General features: G+C 40.9%; 1 protein-coding gene across 9 annotated transcripts in view; it reads left to right on the top strand.

Moving 5' to 3' along the window:
* ZNF423 (zinc finger protein 423) overlaps positions 1 to 14,298 on the top strand; it is a 314,186-nt gene that overhangs the window by 48,483 nt on the left and 251,405 nt on the right. The gene's annotated exons all lie outside the window — the stretch shown is intronic.

Genomic DNA, 14,298 nt, shown 5'->3' with positions numbered 1-14,298 from the left:
GGTGAGGGGAGGGAGAGAAATTTTGATGGTCCAGAATGGTTGTGGCAGTGGGTGGCGAGAAGAGCTGAAATAGTTGAGTTGCCAGACTCCAATGTCAGAGTGGGGAGAAGAGGACTGTTCTGGTCCCCCTGCCATCACAAACAAGATCAGGCTGCAGGCTTAAAATAATATAGAACCTGATCTAAAGTCACTGGTAGTGTTTTAATTCACTTCTACATGCTTTGGAGCAGATCCATAATGGGAAAAGGGGTATCAGAAGAAAAGGCTTATGGGGGTGATATGAAGCACTGGCAAATATTATGTCCAAAGTCATTTTACGATAGAAAAGAAAAGAATATTTACGGTCTACTTACTGAAAATAGAATTTGGAGGGGATTAGGATACTGACCTGATCGTGTCAAGCACTGAACTCTCTTCTTTGTGTTTTTACTCAAACATCGCATGGGGTCAATTCCTTCATGTGTTCTTAAGAAAGGCAGAAAAGAGCAACCAGGGTTGAACATGGCACTATGGAGTAGCAATGATAGGAAGGATTCCTCAACCCAATATAGCATTTTTGGGTTATTTGCTCTCCATGATATGACTGTATTGTTGGTTTTAGTTTCATGACATAAAGTGTGTCATTATATGGAAGATGTGAGGTCAAATTCAGAGGTGATGTCTGAGATGGGGTGAGCCACATGTCCGTGAGGAGGTAGTAGGCAGGCTGAGTTTGTGTACTTTAATGCTAAAGTTTGGAAGAAGGTGTAAGAAGTTGTAAGTTAGTGTGTGTGCATGGTGTGGGGCTGCATGCGCCGCCTTATGCCCTTCTTTCGGTTGCTTTTCCTGCTCTCCCTCCCCTCTTCTAGCCTTTTGTGTAAATTACACCCACTTGGGGTCCCTTAGGCTTGTCAGATACTCTTACAACACCTTTGAATTTGGCAAGTGGAGTTAAAATCCTGTTCTGGATCTTCTTTTTCTTGTGAATGAATCACTACAGTTTTAACATTTACATTTTCTTTGTCATCCAAAATCTTTCTGTATGCAGCAAAAATATTTAAACTTTTTGTTTCTGAAACATAATAATGTGTGGTTTTATGAACAATGTGAGAAAAGTCACTTTCAGCTGCCTTGTTTCACTTGACCATTAAAACATCAGTTTACTCCTAATAGTTCCATTTATGTTAGAGTGCTCAGATAATTCGGTAACAGTTGCCTTAGAAATGCATATAATAATGCATATGCTCTCACTCTTTGTGTTGTATAGCTATCCTAGACTACATGTCTGTCTTTTCTCTGCAGATGAGCTTATTGCTTTTCCAACCTGGCTTCTTTTACAGAAATGTGTTTTACTCTCCAGTCCTTCTCTCTGAACTGCATTGTGAACTTCCATCTCCTGCTTGAGCAGTGTGGCTTACATTGTGTGTGGGTGGTCTGTCTTACCTGTTTGCTAGGGGATCTGAGTAGCATGGCACCTCTAAAACACTCCACCCTGAAATGAAGGCGATTCATTTTCAGTTGAAACAAATTGAAGATGACGTCTCTTGGGATGCAGTGTGTTTCAGTGAGTAAGCTCTATGCCAAACAGCAAAGGCACTGTTTTCCTGTCTGTGGAGTGGGTTCCTTGGGGAGATGGGGGGAAGAGGGCATGCATGTCTGGGGTATGGGGCAGAGGAGAGAGACACTTGGAACAAGGATAGCTGCTTGACCCACACAAATATGCTCTTGCAGCTGGGTGTGAAGACACAGCGGCTCTTTGAGCTGCCTGTCTTCCCTCTCTGCTCCTGTGATGGCTCCTAATGGTATCAGTTCATGTCGACGGAGCTGCAGGCAAAGGCAGCAGCCTGCATCCCCCAAGCTTCTCTGCTGCTTCTGGGCATCTAAAGGAGAGTGCATGTGCTGAGCTCTCTGGAGCCAGTGACGATGCCCCTCCTCACCTCAAGCTGTGGGGAGGAGGGAACAAAAGAGAGGGAGCGACTAGAAAATAATAAAATACAGAAGGGGGAGGAAAGGAGGTAAAAAACAAGGGTAAAATCAAGATGAAGGAGAAAAAGGAAACCAGCAGGACTGGCTGTAGAGAGAGAGACAGAAAGCAGGGGGAGAAATACAAGAGAAGGCAGCGCTTGTGCCAGGACGTGGCATGAGGAGACGATGGCCCATCTGCTAGCTGTGACAAAGGAGTTTAAAATAAATAAATAAATAAATAAATAAAGGGGGGTGGGAACCACTGAACTGGGTGTGTGGAAAAGGCTCCAAACAGACTTAAAGAAATAGCCTGCAGGATTATACTCTTGGGGCTTTAAATTTGCTGCACAGTTGCAGGGATTGTACAGCCTTAAAATCATCCTGAGGGTGCTGGAAGCACCACTAAGAGGGATGCCCTGGACATGTTCCCTCTGCTATATTGCAGCTGCTCTATCAATGGCTCCATGACAAGCAGAGCTGAATTGGTTTAGATGGGGTCTGTGGCTCTTCCCCCTCTCTAGCTAATGAAGAGTCGGGGTTGGGACAGTGAATGGATTCAGCTCTTTCCCAACCAAGATGAGAGGGGCACCCTCATCTTTTTGCTTATTGCTGAAAGCTGATGCTGGGGATTGGCTGGAAGGGTCATTTCTGCCCTCCCCACCCTCCATAAAATCCCAAGCAACTGCAGTGGGGAGGGAGCTGATGTCACACATGACAGAAAACTAGTATCATGTAAAAGGGAGAGAAGAGAGAGAAAGGTGGGGGGAGAGAAGAGAGAGAAACGGGAGGGAGAACAGAAGCATGCAGAGAATGAATGAAGGATACACAGGAAGACTGAGACTGCTCTCTGTGACATAACGGTAGGGAAAGGATACTGTAAACCCAATACAACTTGACCTCAGACTTCCCCTAATTCGCATCACCATTAGGGCCGTATAACCAGAACTTACTCTCCTCGCTGGCACTTGGGAAGAGGAGTTTCCCTTCTTTGGCCTAGGACCTCTGCTGTTTTGTGCCACTCTGAAATATAGTGTAGGACCAGGAGGCTCCTTGTCCAGTCTCACTTGTGTCAGACCTGAATGAAACACTATGAGGAAATAGAACTGGCTAGTGTGCCTCAGTGCCTATCACCAGATCTAAGAAACTGGAATTGTCAAGTTAAATCCCAAGTATCTCATTTAAAGAATCTCAAAATGGGTTAACTTGCCAATCAAGATTCCATTGATTTTTCCATTACGGTCAGATTTTTAAAAATCGTATGAAAAGACCCCCACAAATACGGAGTTTGTGTACATGGGCCCAGTTCTTCTAAGCATTGTAATTTTCAATGCATTCTATGTATTAAATGTTGATCCTGATAACAAATAGAAATATTGAATGCATTTTATTACACTGTATTTTTATACATAGTGGCTTTTGACTGGAAATGTGTGTCTCCAGTTGAGATTGTGAATTAGACATACAAAGACTAAATATGATCACTGGAAATAAATGTGCTATGGCTTGTTGTTCAGGTGTGGAGTCTGTGGCATGGAGTATGATTAGCCTTTACAAATGGCCCATAGTCTTCCTCTTATTTTAGACTTGAGCTTTTCCTTGGAACATCACTTTTATCGTGTTGCAGTTACATTGTTTCAATGTAGTATTTTAAGACCAAGGCCCCTTAGCTGTGTACAGATTTACAGTAGAAGTTTAAGCTAATGGATACTTATCAGGCAGGCTGTGTTTGGTGATCGTCCATCATTTGCTCATTAAACAGTGTGTCTAAGTGATTCTCATTTCCTCCCTGCCATGTCTGGAAGGAGGAAACTAGGCACATTACGCTGGAATATTAATGTCCTGGTGGATTTAGTCACCCATAATTAGATCTTCTTTGCATAAACCTGCTAGTGCTACCTTATTTTGTTGTTTATCTTCTGCTTCTTAATTGTCTTCACTTCTTTCTCTGTTTCTGTGTGTTTTCCTTGTTTTTCTTTATAATCCAGTCTACATTTTTTTCGTTCGTTCTTCCTTTTTTTTCTTTTTCTTGAACTAAAGAGCATAGCAGTCTGGGTATCCCACAGAAAGGCAGATTTTGCCAGCAAAAACCACTCACTCTGCCAAGCCTTGTTACTGATTTTGGAGAAAAGCAGTTAGAGAACTAATGTGAATTTAGGCTCTGAACTAGCTAAATAAGTCGTGTCAGTAAACCCTCTTGTCTTATTCCCTGGCCTGCTGGCTCATGAAAGGACAAATATATAATGGTCCTATTTAGGGGAGAAAAAAGTCCTGGCCAAAGGCCACCACTTACTGAATCCTGTATGTGAGGTGAGGAGAACAAGAATGCTGCTCTGTTGATGCACTCAGAAAGCTGAAAGCAATTGTGTTTAGAAAAAATGCAGAGGAGAACTCGTAGCCTCCAAGTATTCTGCACAGGACCATGTGTGCTGGGATTTAAGTGAGGACTACGCTATCAACCAGCTAGATGGGATTCTGTTTCAAAATGCCAACTTCCAACTAACACTGAAAGAAGACAATTCGTGACTTACACTAGATGGCAAGAGTTAGCGCAAACAATCAAAATGTCTAGTAAGCTGATATTTGCAGTTGGACTTGGCAGCAGTCATGTGGTACCATAGTTGTTTCAGTGTGGATGAATTGGCTCAAATTATTGGTGCAAAGCATCCCTGGTTATCTAATTTAGAATCTTTTCTACTTCCCTTAAATGTAGTGGTTGAATCAATAGATGGGTTTACTTGGACTTCTGTCCATAGGATAAGACAAATAATCTTGCTGAATAACCAGATGAATTCACAGTGATAAGTTATATGTTATTTCTCATTAAATTGCTAATTCCCCACAAAACATCTCCTCCATTTGAATTTGAATTTGAATTTTCTTCCACACGCCTTTGAAAGAAGCTTACACTGAGATGACAGCAAATATAGTCGAGCCCCCTGCTGTGTGCTCCACAGTATGCAGAAGCTAGTTTTTTGTGGCAAGGTCCCTGGCTTCTGTGGCACTTCAGTGCAACAGAATGGAACTCTCTAGCAGTCTTGTTTAATTAAAAAAAACAAAGTCAATGTATTTTATGTAGCCCTTCCCCCATTTTCCTCTTTCAATATTTTGTCAGTTTTTGGTATTGACATCACAGAACTGCATCATAGAAGTTGTCAGGTGGGAAGATAGATATTCTGGCAGCTGGGTGGGGACAGATAAAACTTTTGGACCCTTGAGGAGACACTGGAGGCAATTCAAGGTTAGAGTGTTAGCTGGAGCTTTCTGTTAAAGTGATCATCAGTGAAATAGTTAATAACGTTTATTAAGATGAATGGGCCTGTTTATACCTATCTGAGCTATTGGTTCAGGCTCTCTGCAGACTTCAGGGCATGTCTACATTGCAAAAAGGTGTGTTTTTAATTTAGGTTAGCAAACCTGGGTTAGTTAACTCAGGTTAAAATTGCAGTGAAGACAAGGCAACTCAGGTTTTAACTTGGTTTAGTAGCTTGAGTTGTCTTCACTGCTAACTTGACGCACTTTTTTTTTCTTCAGCGTAGACCTACACCAAATAGACAATACTGCATCCTTTTACCCTTGGGTCATGTAGCTAAACTTTAAAGATTTTTAATCATCCCTTATGCTCCTGCAAGGCTAGCTGGAAACTGTTTCCTTATGGTCCTGATCTTGGTAAGTTCTGGGCATCTTCATCTCCCTTTGACTTAAATGGAAATTGATGGCGCTCAGCACCTGACAGGATCATGACCAATGTAAGGTATTGTATGCTGAGGCTGCTCTATGTCAGGCTGTTGGAGGATGAATATCTTTGTGTGGTTGTTCATTGGTTTGGAGGTTTATAATTTCATATGATTCTTTTTTAAAGGCAGGAAAGGAAACTCCTTTTAAGAAACAGGGATTGTGGATAGATAGGAGAGGATGTAAAGGCTAAAGGCATTCATTGAAGGATGTGTATCTGAGGCTGGAAGACAATAAATAAGTCTAAAAAGTATAAGAATTGATGTTTCAGGGAAGTTGCAATCACGGAGTTCAAGCTTAAAAGTACCAATGTCTAGGTCTGGGAAAATATGTAATTATTGTGTGATTTGATTAATAATAAAGGGTCTTGTATTATAGGACTTCTCCAGAGGGAAATCTGAGAGTCTGGATGTACTCACTGCAGACTAATATACAGACAATATTGATGATACAGCTTGCTGTAGTTTTATGTGAGAAATAAGCTTATCCTATTTAGAATAACATAATCCAACACTCAACCAACATGGCCATTTTCTGCACTTAGATCATTTCATTGTTGTTTTCAGAGAGGTTACCCATAGGTAGCAAAATGGTGAGAATACAGTAATGGTCCAAAACACAATGGCCCTGATTCAGGAAATGTTCCTGATTCTCTATTCAGACAGGGTGCTTAAAGTTAAACATGTGCTTAAGTGATTTTCCAAATTGGGGACAATAATATTATGCCATTGTTTTTGACTCTTAGGATAGAATACTGTAGCATTTTTATTCTAGGGCAAATATTAGTGCAGTCCTATTTATGTCAGTTGTTCCCTTCAACCCTTGAAAACTTTGTAATACGATAAGAAGTATGCACATTCAACCTGAGCTACTAAGGGGCTGTTGCTCATTGGTAAGTTTTGATTGCATCTAGAAATCAACATTTGGTTCAGAAGTGTCTTCGTTTGATAAGGTTAACTTCTTTCCTGGGAGTGATAAAGTGTTAAATAAGCCCTGTAACTATGAATGGAGTTCAGATAATGGCACACCCATAAATAGATTTTCAGCTTCATGGGGGAATGGATGCTGAATTCTTTCAGAAGTTTCTTTGAGCTCAGAGGACCAAAACCTTCTAGTCTCCAGCACCAGTTATCTAGCAATTAAATAAATATCCTCTGAGAACATCTAAAATAAGCTGACAAACTATAAACTTTGGATTTGTGTAATATTCTTTAATGAATGGAGTAATTGCCCATAGTTCTCTACTGCATCTGAGCTGTGCTCGGATGTAGTGAAGAGTGGTGGCCACAGGGATCTAGTTATGGTTCCCGGGATGCTTATCCCTGTCATAAATTAGAGCAGAAAGGGATCTTGTTCTAATGCTGCTGGCATTGCTGGCTTAAGATCCTTTATGCCAGTGGAGATCCGTGTGTAGCAGCAGAACCCACCTCTGCCCCACCTCCAACATTTCTTCAGCTCATCCCTGACCTGCTCCCTCTTCTTTTTTTTTATGTCAAGGTGAGGTGGCAACTGGCATATGAAGGCGCTGTGCTTCCTCTGGCAGCTCTATGCCAGCAGAGATTTTCCCCTGCACATGGGGAATTCTCCACTTCTACAGCACAAAACGGCGCTAGTGAACTGGAGAATTTGTCCCCTTGAGTTTACCACTATACGATTTTCTGTATGTGCTAGGCCAAGGACATTTTCATAGCTCTTTACATGGATACTCATTCAAAGACCTTTTTGTTCCTAGAGGATTTCAACTTCGTAGTTGCTTCCGAGACAAACTTCATTAAAAGGACACTATCAGTTTAGAAACCACACTCTCCTGCAAAAGTTCTTTATGACCATAGTTACTAGTAAACACCAAGATTACTGTACTTGAAGGTTTAGACTAAAGGAGTGTCTCTCTGTCTTTGATTCCAATTTGTTTGCTTTGTGCATTGGATGACAGTTTGGGTACACAGTCTTTTTTGCCTCTACAGTCAGTCAGTCAGTTTATTTCCACTGTTGTTTGTGTGGGTCATTCATACAGCAACAAGGGAGAAAGAAACTTTCTAACAATAAATTGAAATAATTGTAAGGCCACAAAAACTGATAAAGGAACTCAGAGAAATGTTTAGTACTTTGAAACTATTTGTAACACATTTTTTCAAAATTGACTACAAACTCAACCTGGGATCTGAAAATTGACACAATCACCAATAATAAACTGTACTTGGAACTTTTGTTGATGATGCATGAAGCAGAATAGAATCCAATGTGGTCTTCTCTAGCTATATTGGCTCTGCATTACTAATAGGAGTGAAAATTTATTTTTAAGACATTTCGAAACAATGACTCAGAGCAGTTACAGTGAATTTTTTACATAGCCATTGTTTCTCACTACAGCCATAACTGAATGCACAAACACATATCATAGTTTGAAGAAAAGTGGGGTGTGGGTCACTTACAATCATGATTAGAATTTAAGTGTAAACATGGTAGCCAAGATTCTAAAATGTTTCACTCCAATATGAGACACCTTAAGGAGCTCTGGTTTTTATGAAGTGCTGAGCATTGCCCTCAAGAAACCAGGCCCTTTTAAGTCGTCTCAAGTTGAGGCGAAATCACTAGCTGCTTTTAAAAATTTTGGCTTGTATCCTTAAACTTCACCTCTCTTTCCTTTAATGTTTCCATGCCGTACTTCTGAAGGAGAACGTTTCAAGTACTTATGCATCTTTCTATCATGTGTCAGTGGTTTAGCAGTTGCTGCATCCTGCTGTTGCTGAACAAAAGTAGTGTACATTTCTGTGCTTGCATCATCAGAGTGATTAAATGGCACCTATGGAAGGGTTTGCTCCTTGATTTTGGTTTATTATAATTTTGTCCTTGGCTTCTCAGAAAACATTTATTCTTCTTTGAGTGATGGTCCCTATTGCATTCCAGTGAGGGTTATGCATACGTGCTATTCATCCAGAGTCAGAAAATTTGGAAGTAGTGTCTGTTGGTCCGCGCATGTGCCCTAGCTCTCCTCGTGCTTCTGTCTGATAAAGGGTGGGGTGGACTGACCACATTCCCAGTTCCTTCCCACTGCCACGTGGTCCGGGTCAGAACTTTTAGAGTCCTACTTTCTGGTGTACTTTAAAATAGTATTCATAGTTTGCCAGTTTTTAAGACTAGTTTTACCAGTTTATTGTAGTTTTATTGTAGTTTTAGTACTTAGTCTAGATAATTTTTGAGGGCTTTTTTGTTTTCTTCAGACCTCCTTCAAAACCTCTTACCCGCGTGTGGTTATTGGACTATGCCCAGAACTCCAAGCTCCAAACTCTGTGCCTCTTGCCTGTCTCCTTCTCGCTTAGTGACGAACACCAATGTTGCCTGTACTGCTTGGGGGTCGCTCACATCACATCCATGTGCAGTATTTGCCTATCCTTCCCCAGCTGTACCTGAGATGGTTGGGCTATCTGTGTCCAGAAGCATCTCAGGGAGCTTGCCATGAGACCTCACTCAGATCTAGGTCTAGCTTCCCTGTACATCGGACTGAATCAATGGGGAGCATGGTAACTACCAGCATGTCTGAATCTGGTGCCAGAGTGGAACCACCCCCACGGACCCCATTGCAGGACTAGTCAGGAGGTAAGGAAGCATACCCATAAGCATGGGGCATAAGTCTTCCTCAAAATAGAAGAAAGTGGATGCTCCTTCCACAAGTTTGAGTCATAGCGACAGATCACGCGCTAAATCCCATATAACATGAGATGAAGTCACACAAGCAGTGGGATCTAGCGGTTCTGAGCACTGGTCCATTGGTACCATCATCACCGGCACCCTACAAGATGTAGGATCCTCCCGTTCCAGGAAAATCCATGGCACCAGCACTGATACCCAGGAAGGAGAGAGTACTTCTCACAGTGGGGAGATTTAGAGCTGAACGCATCCCAGGGTGTGTTCACCTTGCCAGATCCAGAGTCACCCAATCCATCAGGCCCCTCCACCTCTAGAGAGATCATTTCTCCACCGTGGGATACACCCCAGGTATGGGACCCCTCACCATCCACTCTGGTAATCCTTATAGGCTCAATAAAAAGAGGACGCACCAGAATTGGCAGGGATCCCCTTCATATCGGACTACATTCTGTCACTAAAGTTTTCAGGTCTCACCCTCAGCTTTCTATAGGTACACCTGGTGGCAATTAGCATGTTCCATCCTCCTCTATCTTCACACATCCACTAACTATCAGGTTATGGAAAGGGCTCATCGGAACCTTGCCACTTGTCCAACTTAAAGCACCTCAATGGGACTGAATCTTGTTCTTTCTATGCTAATGAATCTCTCTCCCCTTCAGACCCTTAGCCTTGTGCTCTATGTCCCTCCTTTTCATGAAAGTCGCCTTCCTTGTTGCTTTTGCTTTGGCAAGAAGAGTTAGTGAACTTGGGCCATGATGGCGGACCCACCTTTCATGGCTTTCCACAGAGATAAGATTTCCGTACAGCTACATGCTATGTTCTCACCAAAGATTGTTTCTCAATTTCACATCAGTCAAGCCTTCAACTACCTGTTTTCTTCCCGAAACCACATGTCTCTGCAAAGGAACGTCTACTCCACTCCTGCAGTATTTGCTAAGCTTTGGTCTTCTACCTGGAGAGACTGAAACCATTCAGGAAGTCCCCTAGACTATTTTTTGCAATAGCAGAGAGCCTCAAGGATCAGGTCATTTCCACCCAGAGAATCTCCAAATGGATTTTGGGATGTATTTAAATTCTGTTACCAACTTTCGGGTCTACCTTCCCCTAAAAGGGTATGGGCTCATTCCACGAGGGTCCAGGCTTCCACATTGGCCTCCTTTCAGACTTTGCCAATCATTGACATAAGTAGAGCAGCCACCTGGAGCTCCATACATACCTTCACCACACATTATGCACTACTATTCCTTCCTCATCTTCACACCCTCCTCCAAATTAGGTACTGCTTGTTAATCACCCTCAGTGGAATACAATAGGGCCTATTTCTCAGAGAAGAAGAGGCGGTTACTTTAATTGGAGGTTCCACAAGATGTGTGGTCCTTATCTATATTCCATTCCCTGCCCTCCTTACCCCTCGGCTATGGATTTTTTAGATTTATGGTAGAGAAGGAACTGGAGACATGGTCAGACCGCTCCTCCCTTTATTGTCTCAGATGGAAACATGAGACGTGCCAGAGTGCACGTGCAGACCAATGGACACTACTTTCCAACTCCAGGCACATGGCATGCATGCATAACCCTCAGTGGAATACAGATAGGGACCACGCATCTTGAAAAATCTCCAGTTACCGGTAAGTAACTCCTTACTGTTAATGACAATCACTTTTCTGTTAAAGAAAAGTTTTCTCTCTTTAATGCCATATGCAACGAACATGAAATGCTTTACCAGTAAAGATTTGACCCTTTTTATTGATTATCAAGATAGTTTAGTAAAAGTAGTCCTTTTATATTTATCGGGGTTATTGTTTGTGACAACCTTTAATCTCTAAACCAGTCAGTCAGCTGCATGACACAGTAGGGTGGATCTTTCTGGTAGAGGATTTACACAATACATAGGTTTTCAATGCCACCAGTATAGTGTTCTTTTTAGAATTTACCTTTTTTTGATTGAGTGGTATCCATAGATCCCTTACATTACTGAGCAGCATATCTTGAAAGTGGTTACGTCAGAGTCTATCCCTCCTGCTGCACCTATTACTATTATTGTTTTAAATAAAGCAGGCTCCACAAGGTAGGGGAAAACAAATTAAAAGGTATTATTTATTTACAAAATCTAACACTACTGCTATAGGCAAATATACAAAATAGAAAAGGGAAATTGAACCAGGCTTCAAAAAATGACAGAAAATAAGAGATAATACTTAAGGACAGACAGGGAAAGCAAACTAAAGTAAACATCTCCCTAACTAAAATTAGGAACAAGGTTCTTCTGATTTGCTGCTCCCAGTGGTGAGATTTGGAGGTGCCTATGTATCCTCAGCAGTCAAACCCCAGCCTGATGTGCTGTTTGCTCCTCTGGAGGACCTGCTGAGCCTGTAAGCAAAATATTCAACCTTTATTCTACTCGCTGGATGAGCCTGGGATTTCACCTCCAATCTGAACAAAGCCTTCACACAGCCTTCCTTAACCAATACAAGGAACTTCCTAGCATATGCTTTCTGTCCTTCCAAATTAAATTAACAAGGGACTCATGCACCAAAGGGCAGAATTTAGCCCTTAATGGTCAAAAATTAAAGTTTTTAATTTAAGGCAATGTTGTTCTGTCCTGCTAACTTCTTTAATGCTTGGATATTTACTGTCTAGGCCGACATAACTCCCCTCCCTGCCTCACACACACACACTTCAAATACTTTGTGCTTATATAACAATTTATGTCCAACTGGTTGACAAATACCAATGAGAAAAGCTTCACAACACCTCTTTAAGGTATTATCCCTATTTAATAGAGAGGCATATACTGGTTAGGTAACTTAAGGTTACACTAGCAGTCTATAACTGAGCTGTAAAATTAACCCAAATTTTCTGACTCCTAGTTGTGCCATCTTTGGGGCCATCCTTCCCTCCCTATGTGCCAAAATGCAAAATATAGGATATTAATGGAACAGATCATTAAATAGCTGTAGCTTGTTAATCATATTGGTGTGCAGACTCAATATTTTTATTTTAAATGTTGTTCTTATGTTGTTGCTTCTTGTCCTTTGTTTGACATCCCTTGGTGCCTGCTGTCTAATTTAGGGTTTGTTCTTGCAAACAGTTGGGAATATGAGTAACCCTAGGTGTTTGCAGGATTGGGCTCTTAGGTCCCTTGCTCAAAGAGATTAGTCTATTTTTCTAATTTTCCCTTAGGCCCCATGCACTGTGATGGTGCTATAGAATAATAATTTCTATAGTAAGAATCACATTTCAGGGAAGTACAAAACTAACCACGCCAGCCTTTTTATACCACTTGCCATCCTTATGTGTTCCTGCTTCCACAGCAAGCGCCCCTCTCAAACAGTGTGAAGTGATCTAGCTTCTTTTTTCATATTGCTCCTGCCGGTTACCTTATTGTTGAAGAGACCAATTTGAACTCCTGTTCTGCTAGATAAAGAAAACCTGTTCAGTTGCACACGAGTCATATGTAACAATACCTCTTAGAGGGGGTTTACTGTAACTTTTTCTTATAGTTGATCCTATATAATGTGTTTATTAAAAGAAAAAAGAGAGAGAAGTGGAAGAGGAAGAAGAGGAAAAAAGGAAAAGAAAGAAAATAAAAAAGAGAAAAAATTAGTGGGCCGAGCAACAATAGCTAAAATGCATTTATGTCTAAGCTAGTGAGGCAATTTGCCTGTTGCTGTGTGAAAATGTAGATGATGTGATGTGTCTGCATGACTGTGTGGGGAAGAACCTGAAATCATGACAATAATATAAAATGAACGTAAGTGTTGTCATCTTCATTTATGTATAAAAATGTACTGTTCTCCCTCCATCGTCCACTCAGCAGAGCAAAACAAATTAATTCCAATAGAGGCATTAATTTAATCTTTTAAGCATTTAACCTTTGCCCTCATTTAAGGGAGGGTGTAGTTAAAAGTGTTTTGTTGTACTGTTGAAATCAAGTGACCTACTGCTCAAGGACTGTAGCAGTCTCCATTGTTTAGCCAAAATGTCAGTTAGTCCATTGTTAAAATTACAGATGACCAACAGTGGTTCCATATATTTCTTCTTATTTAACTCTTATAGAAGTTAATGCCTTGCCATATTTTTAGCAGATTTATTAAATTTTATTCTTTCACCAGTGAGAAAACTGTGTGTGATTTAAATTTTTTTTCCATAATAAAATAAAAACATTCTACCTGTCTGTCCCTTTTGAATAAGACATACAGTATAAAGTTAGCTTAATTGACATGTTGGTGGGAAGATATCTTCTCCCAAAGTACATGTAATTTTATTGTTTAAACACAAACATACCTGTATATTTAGCCTCATCATATCCAGAATTTCCCTTTTGTATTTTAATACTTGCCACAAAAATGAAACAAGATGGTGGTCTAAGAGATACAAAATGGTGGGTGAACCTTTTACTAGAAGAATGTTTGGCCCAATCCTACTTGTCTCAAAGTCCATGGGAGTTTTGTTATTGATTTTATACTTTGTTTTCCATCATTCAAAAATATAATTTGTGAAATGGGCTTTCATGTTCCACTACTGTAGTTGTAGCCTTCTCTGGAATGTATGTTAGCTGTTGGAACTGCACATACAAATACTGTGCATCAAAAATTATCTTTTATATTACCCATTTAGTTATCTTTTCAATTCCCAATTTCTTTTTAACACCATCTACATCAACTTGCTAGAACCACATCAAGGATATTAGAGTCCTCTGGGAGGGAAGGAGGGAGGGGGAGAAGAGGCTTCCGGGTAATAAAAATTGAATCTAAGGACCATAAACCTAGCTCTAAGGTCTGGGCATACAACTACCACTCTGGTCAATGGGAGCTACATATGTGAGCTTAGTGTGGTATATTGACTTCAGCTGCAGAATCCTGTAGAAGCCCATTTGTTAGATGTGGGTAAGGGGGGGAGGTGAAGAGGGTTTAGTGTACAGTAAAATTGTGTATGTTGGGATAAAGGCCCAATATCCAAACTGTCTTTTTC

This window comes from Emydura macquarii, unplaced genomic scaffold (genome assembly GCF_026122565.2).
Source record: "Emydura macquarii macquarii isolate MOO-44397 ecotype Brisbane River unplaced genomic scaffold, CSIRO-AGI_Emac_v2 contig_295, whole genome shotgun sequence".
Taxonomy (NCBI): Eukaryota; Metazoa; Chordata; order Testudines; family Chelidae; genus Emydura; species Emydura macquarii.
Note: the sequence above shows the minus strand (reverse complement) of the source record. Positions and strands in the feature narration are given on the sequence as shown.